The sequence below is a fragment of the Venturia canescens genome, chromosome 1, assembly GCF_019457755.1.
Source record: "Venturia canescens isolate UGA chromosome 1, ASM1945775v1, whole genome shotgun sequence".
NCBI lineage: Eukaryota > Metazoa > Arthropoda > Insecta > Hymenoptera > Ichneumonidae > Venturia > Venturia canescens.
Window position 1 is genome coordinate 6,086,115 of NC_057421.1, and position 13,828 is coordinate 6,099,942.

Consider the following 13,828-nt stretch of genomic DNA (forward strand, 5'->3'; position numbering starts at 1 on the left):
GAGACAAAGACGAAAGACTTCTCCGGCGATGACGAAGGGATGAAAAGCAACGTGGATAGACGAGGAAGAAAGGAGAAAGAGAAGGAGACGAAGAGAGAGAGAGAGGGAAACTGTGCGAACGTCGGTTATTAATAACGCTGCGATAAACCCGGGGTTAAGCCCCCATGGGGGATGAACGGTCTTTGACAAAAAGCGGCAGTCCTTTGTCTTGCGTCTTTTCTTTTTCTTCCAGAATTCCCAAGGCTTCTCACTCGAGCTCGTAATTTCGTTTTGTTTTTCTCTCTTTCCCCTACTCTTCGAAAAATATACAATTATTATGTCTTTTTTATTTATAAGAATATTTCTCATCCTCATCGTCGCTTTCCTATGGTAATCCATGAAATACGGTGCTCCTTAACTATTTGGAATGGAAGACTTCGAAATGCAGGAGAATATCGTCTCCCAGCACTCGGTTATCATTCACATTTCCACGGATTTCTTTCTCAATCTCAAAAACTATTGTTTTTTCTCTAAACCAGCTCATTTATTAAATGTGAAATCTGACATTGTTCGTTTTAACTCTTCTGCGTTGGTAAAACTCGAAAATCGACGATCCACTCATCGATTATTCCCTGATCGATGATATTTGCTCTCAAACTACTGTTTTCCATGCACGTTCCAGGGCAAATTCCGTAATGGATCACATTTTTGTAAATAAAGCGAAATAAGAGAGACCGAAACTGATGAGAATTATTGAAAATCATAAAAATCCATGATGAAGAATTTTAGGTCTGTCGTCTTCCTGTCAGAGGCAAAGCCGACAACATTCGAAATCGAAGGAACTTCAGAGGGAATGCATTTGATGCACAAAACAATAAAAACGGAAGACAAAAGTGTGCGTTTGAAAGAATAGTATTGGAGCTTGTTTTTTTTTCTGACAACTTCATTCTCATCGTTATTTACAGTAATAGTAAGTAGGAATGAAAAAGAAATTGAAAATTAAGGGGCCTACCCCAATTAGACGGGCGAAAAAAATACACTCTTAATATAAACAACAATTTTTTTTTTGTGTTCATTGTACTCAGTTTTCGTACACAAAAATGGGGAAGGAGACAGGTCTAAAAAAAAGATGGGTGTGCACTGTCGATAAAATCTGTGGAATCGATAACCGGAGAAAAAAAATAAAAATGGTTTTGGATTCAGTAGGTAAATGGCGATGGCGCATATCACACGATTTTTGATTTTTTCAAAAACGACAAAATGCCGGCCATTTTTCCAAAAACTACGGAAAAACACGTTTTTTTCATCGTTTTTTGTAAAAAAAAAAAAAAAAAAAAAAAAAAATAGTTTCGCTCACAATTTCAAAATTCGTATGATATGCGCTATGGCTATAGTCACGAAGAACACGTGGTAAAAAACGTAATTTTGAGAAAAACGCGCGTGCTCAGACAGCCAAGTAAGCGGCGCTCAAGAGCGCACTTGGACTGTTCAGATCTTTAAAAAATGTTACCATGATACTTTAAACCATGCACTTTCGAAAAATGCAATGAAAAAAATCGATTTTTTGAAAATTCCCATTAGGGTAGACCCCTTAATGATTGGACGAGTCGAAAACTCACGTGTCATACTCGGTGCTTTCCACGACTCCCCTTAATTTTGCGCGACAAATATTCCTTTTTGTACTTTTTATTAAAATATATTTTTACATAAAAATATAAAAACCGCTTGGAACGTGTATCGTCATCGTGCAAAACTTCTTCGTCCTCCGGCCTTGCGTCTGTATACTCTGAAGCATCCCGGCGAGGCAGCACACCGAGAGGACGCGACGGCTCGTAACTCAAGTTCCGACGACACACTCTCGCACCAGGATCCCGTGAGGCCGACATCGATCTTCCCGCTGATACACAAGCAGGCATCCAAGACCCATCCCCCTTTTCTTCCGCGTGCTCTGCTCATCCCTCTCGCTCTGCGTCGCCGTCCGTCTCTGGTAGCTCGTCCGAGATCGCGTTACTCGCTAACTTCCCTCTCTCTCTCTCTCTCTCTCTGCCCCAATAATCCAAACTCTAATTGCATTATAGTTGAGGACGGTTGTACAGGAACACACAGAAGGTAGAGTCGATGGTGGATGAGACATTTTTCATAGCGATGACAAACCACCGCTGTATTAGGTACGTCCTAATCGAAATACGAGCCCAAGACTCATGATTTGGAGATAAATATTCATACCTTCAGAGAGAGAGCGTTGCGGAGTACATGCTCTGACTTTCATCCTTCAAAGAGACGTCCAATAGAGCTGACAAGCCTGCTGTACAGTGATCGAATTCCGACGATGCACCATGTACAGACGCTGACCTTCGATTTCGTGACAATCTACCGGAGTTGGCACCCCAGTCCTGACGAATAATTGGATCATTTTCCTTGCGACCAATTCCAAAACTACAACCGCTTGGATTTCTTCAGTGATTAAAAATTTATATTAAATGTCTTCAAATAAGTCGATCTCAATGAGGTCAGTCCTGTTGGAGCTCGAAAGAGAATTCTTAACATTGGAAAAAAAAATTTTAGTTTTTGTTAAAAATGTATTTTCCATCACATTTACTCGTGTCTGATGATAATCGTTATCATGACCAAACCACACACGCAGCAGTTCAAAACATCCCTGCTAACAGCGCCAAAGTGTACTCAAAGTCAAAATTTTAAAAATGGGCCCTCAATTAAAAAATTGCAATAGAGTGAATTCACTTTGAATTTTAAGGTATTCCTTTCGCATGAGCGTATTTTTTGGTGGCGCAAGTCGAGGCACTGAAAATTTGCACTGATTCCTAACCCTTGAGAAGTCGCAGTTACATAAGAAAAGGTTCTGCTTCTGCCATTTTTCCAACTTCTATCGTTAATATCTCTTTTAAGCAATCGGTAGCCCTTTATTTTTATCGTCACTATGGATTCCTTACATTTTTTGCTATCTCTGAGACAGTTTGTAAATTATTGAATAGAAATGTGGGGATGCTGGAATCTCCATAAGCTCCCGTATAAATTTTACGATTTTTTAAGTTTCAATTTTATGTTAAATGTTCGATGACCTGACCTGAAATTCGTCAATCTATTCGCATGCATTTTTAATTTACTGTTATTTAAAATCAATTATTTGTAAAATATTCGAGTTCGTAAAGGAAATGCCTTAATGCTAAGTATTTAATATTGAGTAATTAGAGAAAATGATCAATCAAAATGTTCAATTTTCTGATATTTCTTAATCTCAGAACCTCTGCTTGCTCTCGATATAAATATAATCTATTGCATCCCTTAATGCCAGAGGCCTGTTGATGGTTGATCTCGATGGGTCGTCTGAAGGGTGCCATCGAATAAAAAGTCAACGCTACCTCAGTGCCACCTGACTAGGTCATCACTCGGTAAGCTCGACATAGCTTTTGGAATTCATGTCATCCGGACATCGGCAGCGTTGGGGGTTTAGCCTAGCGGTATTGTAGCAATGCATACTAACCTTCCATGTCTAACCTTCAGAAGCCCCCGATTAATCAACTATTCAAGGTTGAGGGGATAGCACGGAGCGACCAATTACAGCGATGATTTCGTACAACCCGTTCGACTTAAAAAAACAACCTTCACATTATTGTTTGGTACCAATAATTGAATTCATAAGCAGAACTTTTTACTTGCGAAATAGCAAAAACTCGCTGTTTTGTGATAACTAATAACGAAATATTAAATAATTTATGTTAAATCGACGGGAGTTGGAGTTGAAACCGAACAATTAAGAGGCACGATGCGGACCTGAATTTCACAGTTTTTGACAAAATTCCGAAAGGTTGGTCTCCAGGTAAGTAAACCTTAACTTTGCAATTTATTTTTCAACAAACTGTTAAGTTGGATTTTAGATTAATTTCGGCCTCAACCCCTAAAATACTTATCCTCGATAACTCGTCCCGATGTTGACGCTTTTGCAGGCACAAGGTGCCCAATTCTACGAGGAATCTTTGGGTCAATGGAAGATTCAAAGTCTTAGCAGTTTTCGGGGCATCATTCAACGACAACTGCAGCCAACCTTGATGTTAAGGAAATGAGGAAGAGATTTATAATTTTCTCATCGATGGAGCAGCGTGTACCTTCGTCTATGTAATATATATGACAATATGTACAAGCGAAAGCTTAAGGGGTGATGTAAACGATGTATCTAATGGCAGTCCGGTGCCGTTCTAGCCCATTTGCCACGCTACTGCATATACCTCACCCCCATAAAGGCGTGTTTCTCTCCCTCAGAGGCAGCCCGCCCTCCACAAGCTCAATTCGTCTCTCTCACTCGATTCGTCGTGTTTCAAAATCGTAAGCGGGACGAGCTTTCCACCGTTGCAGCGAGCTTGCTCACCCTCGGTACCAACACGAAACACCACGCCATCCTCTTTTATCATGCGAGGCTATACCACTCGCGACCCTTCAATTTACACGCTACAATTGTTTCATCCTACCCTCCAGCCTCGTGTACCCGGATTTTCGAGCTATACACGCCGCGATTCCTCTATATACATAGATTATTGTGACGAGGCTCGTGCCCGTATTCCGTCGATCTTCAGGGCTGTTGAATTTCATCCCTTTCGCATGCAGCCTTGAGAATTAAAAACTTGATGAACGCATTTCTATGTTGTGCAGAGCCGATTTCGTGTAAGACCTCGCAAGAGCTCGTCTGGAAGGGTGATGGCATAATTGTCTAGTGAGTCAAATTCGATTCTTTGAATATTATCGTTGATGGGTATATAATTTCCTAATCTCAAATACATTTTCCAACTTCAAAATTTAGTGGACCTTCAAGAGCTCCGGGACTGTAGAGAAGGGTGAATTGATAATTGATGGACAAAGTAATGCTGGGAAGTCCTGTCCTGAGAAGATGCGTCCATAAACGTGTACGCATGCATGAAGTAGCAATGGTGAGTGACGCATTCAGATAGCTCAAACAAGTCCGCGTTTAGCCATTAAACTAAGGCTCGTTCATCTGACTCGATCAGGGTTCTATAAGTTAGCCTGCATCGGAGTATTGTGTGCAATACCGTCACATTTCGAACCAGTAGTGGTAGTAGTAGTAACAGTAGGAGTGGCAGTGACCCTGACAGTGATACTAGTAGCAGTGTCAGTGATGGTATAAGTGGAATCAGTTGAGGTAGTAGTAGCAGTCCAAGTGGCAGTGGTAGAAGGAATAGCAGTTGGAACGGAAGTGGTAATAGTAGTGGTAGTAGCAGTTGGAGTGGCAGAGGTAGTAGTGACAGTTGAAATGGCTTAGTAGTGACAGTAGCTCCAGCAGTGCCAGCGCCAGTGCCAGTGCCAGTGGTAGTAGTGACAGTTGGAATGGCTTAGTAGTGGCAGTGGCAGTAGTAGTAGTGACCGTTGAAATGGCTTAGTAGTGACAGTAGCTGCAGCAGTTATATTCGTAGCAGTGTCAATGGCAGTGGCAGTGGTAGTAGTGACAGTTCAAATGGCTTAGTTGTGGCAGTAGCTGCAGCAGTTGTATTGTTAGCAGTGGCAGTGGCAGATTACTGGCGGTGGAAGTGCCAGGATTACTGGTAGTTGTTGTCGAATGAGTAGTAGTAGTAGTAGTAATAGTGGTGGCAGATCAGACGGGTACTGGCCTTGTCGAATTGAGGTTTAACGAAAGCGAGGCGACCATTGCGATGCTATAAGGCTTATTCTCTCTTCTGCCAGTATCCTTAGAAACATGGTTAGTGAAACAAGCTTGGAGAATGGCAAGAACACGATTAGGTGACACAGTATATTTTAGAGAAAAACATGAGCACTGCGCAGATGGAAAGAGTTTTGCATGTCTTTTCCATGACTCTTCTGAATCTACGTCACATGCCGGAATCCTATATGCGTAAAGTAGATCCCTGTCAACTTTGGAAAACTGCATGGAATGGGATGCGTTCAAACAAAACGCGTCTACATCATTCGTATTTGGGATGAACGATAAATTGTCCAAAAATTTGTCACATGATCGAAACTGTATTTTGATTTTTATTATTTTTGGTAAGTCATTGTTTTTTTAAATAAACTTTCCATACCTATTCGATTTTGAGTTGTTCTTCATGAGCTTATTTCTGCAGTCATTGTTACTATTTCTAATACTCACGACATTTAAAATCGCACCAGCTGTGCTGCATTACGAAATTTGAGATTGGACTCTTTTTCACTGCGTTCAAACTTCCACGGCCGTGTTATTTTGGATCCCATTTCGTGGCATGAAACCCCAAATGATGGCGTTGCTTTCATCATTTGGACTTTTGCGCATGTTAAATATTTTAGCGCTGAGCTCCAAACTACACCATTGAATCATTAATATAAAAGCGATTTGGCGATTTTTTAGTTTATTTGCCCCACGATTCCGGATTCGTTCTAATTTTCCATACGAAAGCACGCTGCTCCAGTGAACTATCCAAACCTTGGCTTTAACCTGGAACGCCACACGCATCTTTTTTATTCTTTATCACGTAACCCCACTCGCGACCCTCCAGCTCATACATGACAACAGTTTTATCCCATACCCTTCGATTTTTCGTACGCAGATTTTCGAGTGGGCATCCAAGCAGAGCATTCCGAGACCCATGTTTGCGAGGAGCGCTCCGTCACTGTGATTCCACTCATACTGGTAACCGTAGGAATTCACGTTTGGAGAAGCGTCGTCATTTTGCTAATGCATGGCAAAAAAAGTTCATCGCGCGAAGCATCATAGCCATGAGAGCGAATACCAGAAATTTAAGCACAGATTTCCAAAAAGTACATTCCGTCTTCCCCGTGAGAATTGAACGATTTCAAATCCTTCTTCTATATATAAATAACCCTGTCATAGACGCTCTTCCGTTTAAGAGCCAAGAAGGAAGATTCTCCTCAGTATTTTTTCCCCCAAAGTGAAGAACGTATCTGCCCTTTTTTTTATTTCTGCTTTGCTCCCTTTCTCCCTTTTTCTCTCTCTCAGTCTGTCTCCCTCTTAACTATTTTTCTCACTTCCAGGATATTTCTTTTTTCTTTTTCTTTTCTCAGGGAGAAAGCGAACGATGCGGTGTTCGTTGCGGTGTGCTGGTTATAGGGTAAGGCAGTAGTAGTGGTAGTTGAGAGTCGGACGGTCTCGCCTCGTCCGGATAAGGGTTAACGAGGGCGACGCGACCGTTTCGATGCTATAACGGTTCGCTTTCTCGCTCTGCCCCGACGCGGTGCTCGGAGATGTAGTCGGTGGAACGAGCTTGCGGAGCGGCAAGTACGTACGTCGTGTAGCTATATATCTTTATACATAGGAAGCACCAAGCAGGCGAGATGAGGAGGAGAGCAGATCCCCGTTTCTGTCTCTCTCGCTCTTCGTCCCTGGCGACGTCGTTACGAGGGCGCCGGGCACGTTTAGAGCGTCGAGGCCAGTCGCGGATCACTTCTCGTGGTGCTTGGTAGCCTTAAATATATATATACACATGGTATGCATATATACGCGAGGAGGTGAGAAATACGGTGTAGTTTGCGAGTGCGCGAGTGAGATGGAGAAAGTAAGAGAGAGAGAGAGAAAGTGAGCGAGCGAGAGAAGGAACACGAACGGAAAGGAAAAACGAGAATGAGAACAAGAACGAAGAAAAAAACAAACAGAAAGAGGAGGACTCCTCTGAGGTACGGCTTTTGCGAAGGAGCGAGCGAGATATTTACGTGGATCGAAAGAACTGAAAGAGGAAGAGAGCGAGAACTCTGGGGATGAGTTGAAGCACGCCACGTCTCGCGTATATAGCGAACAGGGGGAAGAGAGAGCGGAGCAGCTAGAGCAGTATACTATATTTTCCACTACTACTAGTGCCGCTATCACCAATACGGCTGCCACCAGTCTATAGCACTGCCGCAGAAAACTCGCCACCCGCAGGCTCTCCCGTTTCATCCAACGTTGTGCCACCGTCCGTCCCTCTCTCTCTCCCTGCGAATATCAGCACAGCGAAGTATAGAGCTCCGCTACGTGAGTCGGCGAGTGTAAAATGGCGTGGCTCCGGCTCGGCACAGCGACTGTGCAGCTTTACGCCGGCTTGGCCATGGGAGAGAGGGAGAAAGAGCGAGCGCCTAAGGGAGAGAGAGAAAGAGAGAGAGAGAGGGAGAGATACAGAGCGTATTGGATGTGTTGGCTGGCGTGGCGTTGAAAACGCTACCGATGCCTCTCCCCCTGGCGGTATGATGGCGTGATGCGCACCATCGCTCTTCGCCAAGCTCCGGCTTGGTGTGGCATACCGCTGCTACTCCTGGATGAAGAGACGCAAGAGCGCGGAGCACGAGTTGAAGCGAATGTGGGAACGGATAGAGGTGGTAGGTAATCACCCGGCGGCTCGCGTTATAGCGTCGTTACGCCGCAGCGCCGCTATCGCCTACTCCGACCTCTTCCTGTGCTATTCCTCTCGCTATTTCTCTCTCTCTCTCTCTCTCTCTCTCTCTCTCTCTCTCTCTCTACTACCCTCTACGTTGCTTCTACGCAACTATACCTCCTATCTATAGTACATCCTACGACCACCTCGCTGTAGACCGAGCCCCGAGTTCCCATCTCTGCTCGCTTCATCCTCTTTCCCGCTCTCCCCCGCTCCGTCTCTTTCTACCATCTCTTTCCATGCTCATTCCTCTTTCACTGGTATACCAGGGTTAGGAGGGTTGTTCTCGTTGCTCGCCATCCTCCCGAGCCTCTCACCATTCCCTCATGTCCCTCTTCACCGGGCTCAACTACGCTACTCTCGTATACACGCTCTCTCTCTCTCTCTCTCTCTCTCTCTCTTTTTCTCTCTCCCATATTCCGTCGTGCCAAACTCGCGCTACCGTTCATTCTCTTTCTCGATCCGTGCTATGTGTGTTTATATGGGACGTTCCGTGTCAATGCACACCGCCCCGATGTCAATCAATCTTAATTTCCTTATTTTTTTCTTCCTTTTCTCCTCCTCTTCTCATGTATTTGCTTCGCCACTCCAAAGTTCGGCTAATACACTCTTTTCAACTCGCACATTAATGCAGATCCATCGTCATACTCGTCCATTGTTTAAAACATGGGAGCAACAGGAGAGGAACTTTTCGAGGGGATAAACACTCGAGAAAAATGTTGCAAATGTCGTTTTCTTCACAGCTTTTCAATCGTTTGTGATAAACTATGAAAATTGTAACGGGAATCTTTTAGAAATGTCAGTGTACGATCGTACATTTCGCCACAGAATTTGATCACGTTATAAATAAAATTCGAATTTTCTTTACTTTACACAATTCCGAAATAAATAAATAAAAAAAAAAAAAAAAAACACTTCGACAGGAGCCAGGTGAACAACATTTTTACTCGCAATATTTTACCACACGCGAAAAGACTTTTTTCTCAGTTCAATCGTAAACTTTAGCATTTGTGTAGCTCGTGTGTACGATTATAAACGTCGCACAAAAATTCTGCTTCCACAGTGATACGACGAATGTAAAAAATGAGAGTAATTAGAGCTGAGCGCATGACTCTGCGGGTGAATTGAACCGAAATGCCTCATACACGTACGTACGGTCTATCCCACGTGTTTCTCTCTTTCTTTACTCTGCGAGGCTCTACGAGAGCCAACCCAGTCGCCTCCGCACGGTATTATATGGATCTCTATATGTACATACCACTGTAGAAGCTCCGATGCTCAGGGAGCACATACAATCCGGCATGAGGCCTCGGGAAACGACGCGGGTGTCTCTCGATATATATGCGGCATTCCACGCGATTTCGAGCGCTGTGGCCGTGAGCATTTTTTATTTTTTGCAAATCATTTCACAAAATAGATAGAATCCTACTTTGAGAAAATTTACATCAATCATGAGATTTTAGTATGGCATCTTTCGAGAATTACGATTTCTCGAGGAATAATGAAAATTTTGAAAATTGAAAACGTTCTGGCTTCGGCATCTCTTCGAGTTATCGACACTCGGAAACAAATCGTTCTCGTTTTAGTTCATAGTTTCATATTTATTTAAAAAATGATCGTCATTTTTAGTCTCTTTCACGGTGACATGGGCCGCTTTACTGAAGATTTTGAAAAGAAAAATCTTCATTTATGCCTCAATTATGAGCTATCAACTAATAAAAGGAATCCGAGGCTGTGCAGCAATGAGGAAAGTGGCAGTGTGGCACGCAACACCTTAATGCTCCAGCCAATCGAGCATATACCGACAACCACAGGGACTGTGGAACACCTTTGCCACTACGCGACACTCCAACTCCTTGAAGCACTAGATTCGCTGCTGTCACAATTAATCGACATGGCTTTTGACCTTGCACTCGAAAGATGAAGCAAATCGGAAAAAAACGCTTCCGATTTGTATAATCCTCCAACTATCATTACACTCCAAGACTAACTAAGTTTTAAATACAAAACATGATCCAATTGTTTCAAGTTTTCACACGAGATGTTCAAACCTCAACAGATAAAAATCAAAATTCAATTTCTACTGGAAGCGTTTCTTCTTACATCCGAAGCCTCGAAGCAACGTAATTGAAGTGCAACTTTTGTTTCTCTGCTAATTTAAGCTCGGAACGTTCTCAGACTACTTTTAGTGAAACCTGTGACAGGGTCGGTATTATGACGAGCAGGGTACCAAGGGCCATCTGCGGCTGTCAAAGCGATGGCAGCATAACAACCATCCTGTTTACGCCTCGACTCGAAAACAACTCTGCTTTTAAAATCTTTACTCCGAAATTCATAACAATTCTGCGTCTACTCATGTATAATCCACGATCTTCAATATCTCTACCGACGATGAGACATGTTCTGAAATCATCATGAGTTGAAATATTGGGGATTAAATATCACATTGGAGTAAATATGTTAAGGAGGATGGACGTTCTCTACGCAGATCCGCAGTTAATAAAGAGCGGAGTTGTTATCGAGAATGGCTATCGATAGAATTGTTGACTAGCAGCTATGTATAACTATAATCACAGCTGTGCACGATAACAACTCCGCTTTTTAAACATGTATTTAAAGGAGACCTATTGTTGAATAAATTTACTGAAAATAGAATTTTTGACTTGGTGCAACATAACTCGACTCTTATAAATCTACTCGATAACATGTCCACTCTAAAAATTTTTATTTTCTGCATGAATAACGTCCCTACTCTTCAACATGTCTGGGCGGATGACACGGATTATTAATGACAAAAAAGGAGACATATTGCATTGTATTTCTGTAGAATAAGGATTTGTTCCAGTTAACGATAATGAGGAGTAAGCTCCGTGAGAAGAGTTGATATATTTATTGAATAATAACTTTAAGAGGATGGATCAGTCGGTATATCGCAATCGTGAGTGCGAGAGAGATAGTAGCAAATTTCGAAATCGAAATTCTTTGACACAGTTTGACCGATTAAAAAAGGCTCTGTCATAGTCGATTTTTCGCCATCATTCTGCGTAGGCTGACAGAGCCTTTTTTAAATCGGTCAAGCTGTGTCAAAGAATTCCGATTTCGAAAATTCCAAGTGAGGTTAATCGACTGATCCATACTCTTAAGGAAGTTGAGGCATTAGAATGAAAATGATGTCATCGCTTTTAAACCGATTACATCTTATAAAGTGAAGTGTAAAAAAAAATCAGTTAAATTTTCAGACAGTTTAGGAGCGTCGTTTCTGAAAAAAAATCAATAAAAATTTGGGCCAAATAACGTGTAACCTTATGGAAGTCAAGACACATTCTGTGATATCTCCGTTAAAAATGATGCTAAAAATATGAAATTTTTTGGGCAACATGAGCAAGGCTCGCTGAATAATGTCAATTTTTTCAGGTTTATTAGGAGATTTGCTGAGATTATATTAATAATAATCTGTTTCTCGTGAAGTTATTTGAGGCCAGGATTGTCACCGTCCGTGTTTTCGACTGAGCTTTCACCAATTTTTCGTTTTTTTCCCTCAACTCTTCTTTAAAGTGTATGCAACATTGCCAAACTGTAAACTGGCCTAACTTTTGAAAGGTACAGGTCATAACTTTTGGCTAAAAAAAATGACTGTACGGCCTCAACTTCCTTAAGGCTACAGGATGCGGACACGTCCGCTCGGTTCGGCACTCCGACTAACTCTAACTTATTTTTTAACATTACATTTTTTGCACTCTACGAGACAGCTGTTTTTCATCCGCTCGTGCATCCTTCCTTATTTTATGATTTTGCTGTCGCCGAGTGACTTGAGTGATCGTGACGGAAAAGTTCTGCTCGGTCCCCGTTCCCTTTTGCTTCCTCATAGAGAAAGCTTTGTGGCGATGAAAAATTTTTTTTTCCAATTTTCAATGTCAATGTGCTCAAAATGTTCCAAAACATCGAAAAATCATATCTAGAAAAAATGTCCGGATGTGCGTGTGTGTGTATGTTATGGCACTGCAAAATTCAAACGTTTATAACTCGGAAATGGTTTGAGATACAGGGCTACCGTTTTGCACACATGTTAATTTTTACAAGCTTTTCATTCTCTGATAATTTTATCAGAATTTGATAAAAAATACGAATATGAGGACGTTTTGAAATTTTCATAAAAATGGTGTCGACGCTGTAACTTTCGAAAATTTAGAGATTTATTAACAATTTCTTTTTCATAAATAGACTATCATAATAGGAAGGTTGGTATTGAATTTGGGGAATATCGGTTGAGCGGTTTAAATTTTATGACATTTTGAATTTTACGAAAATATGAGTTTTTCAAAAAATCGTCTAACCGCTTCAATTTTTGGAAATTTTGTAAGATATTGTGTATAAGTCTGTACTTCCTCTATACTTACCAGCAAAGATGTCGGAATTATTGAATTTCAATGTAAATAGAAAAACGATGAAAATTGAAAGTTGCAAACTGTTTTTTCTGATGGCTCGTCATTCAGTTGTTTTTTATGGATTTAAATAAAGAGATAAATTAAGAGCATGGATCAGTCGACTAACCTCACTTGAAATTTTCGAAATCGAAATTCTTTGACACAGTTTGACCGATTAAAAAAAGGCTCTGTCAGCCTACGCAGGACAATGGCAAAAATCGACTGACAGAGCCTTTTTTTAATCGGTCAAACTGTGTCAAAGAATTTCGATTTCGAAATTTGCAGCTATCTCTCTCGCACTCACGGTTGCGATATACCGACTGATCCATTCTCTTAAAGCTCGTAAAAGAAGGTAGAGAAAATACATTATTTCCTTGTATACAAAAAAAATGCTGCAAATTAAAATTTGCAAATTGCTTCCTCAAGATGGTCAAGATGCACGATGCTCAAAGCTTACTCTATGAGGAAGCCAAAATGAAAAATATAGCACCACATAGAGTAAGCTTTGAGCATTGTGCATCTTGACCATCTCGAGGAAGCCATTTGCAAATTTTTTTCAATATTTTAACCCTCAATTTACGATGTTGCTCAAGTACCACACTCACTTATGCATTCTCTTAAAACGAACGCTTGTCTCGATATTAGGTACATTGATTTTGCTAATTTGAGCGTAGGGCAGTTTGGAGCAGCGTTGTTTTTGAGCAGAGTCGTAAAGACGACCGTTGTTATTCTGCCAAAGCGATATGTGCGTATATTTAATAAGTTGAGTTGATGTTTACATGAGCATGAAGTGAATTTCACAGGACAGTCTTAAGCTCTCCGTTGCGTCGCATGCGAGCATTCCCGTTCCCCTGTATCGAGGAGAGGTCGTTCTTGCACATCGGTTGTACAACAGCCTGCAGTTTCGCGGATATGGACGCCTGAAAATGTTGAAAGGAAATGAGGGCGCAAGGGAGTCGGTTGAATGGCAAGAGTCCACGCGGATTTCGCTTTTATATATGTTCGCGATTGATCGATATTCCGCACCTAACTTATGTATAAATC

At 41.6% G+C, this 13,828-nt stretch overlaps 1 long non-coding RNA gene across 1 annotated transcript; it reads left to right on the forward strand.

Annotated features, from left to right (window-relative positions):
• Window positions 1-8,440: 8,440 nt before the first annotated feature.
• On the forward strand, window positions 8,441-11,313 carry LOC122413812 (uncharacterized). The gene is made up of 3 exons (XR_006261627.1): window positions 8,441-9,507; window positions 9,627-9,736; window positions 9,990-11,313. It is a non-coding gene; the product is annotated as an uncharacterized lncRNA (long non-coding RNA).
• Window positions 11,314-13,828: the final 2,515 nt, after the last annotated feature.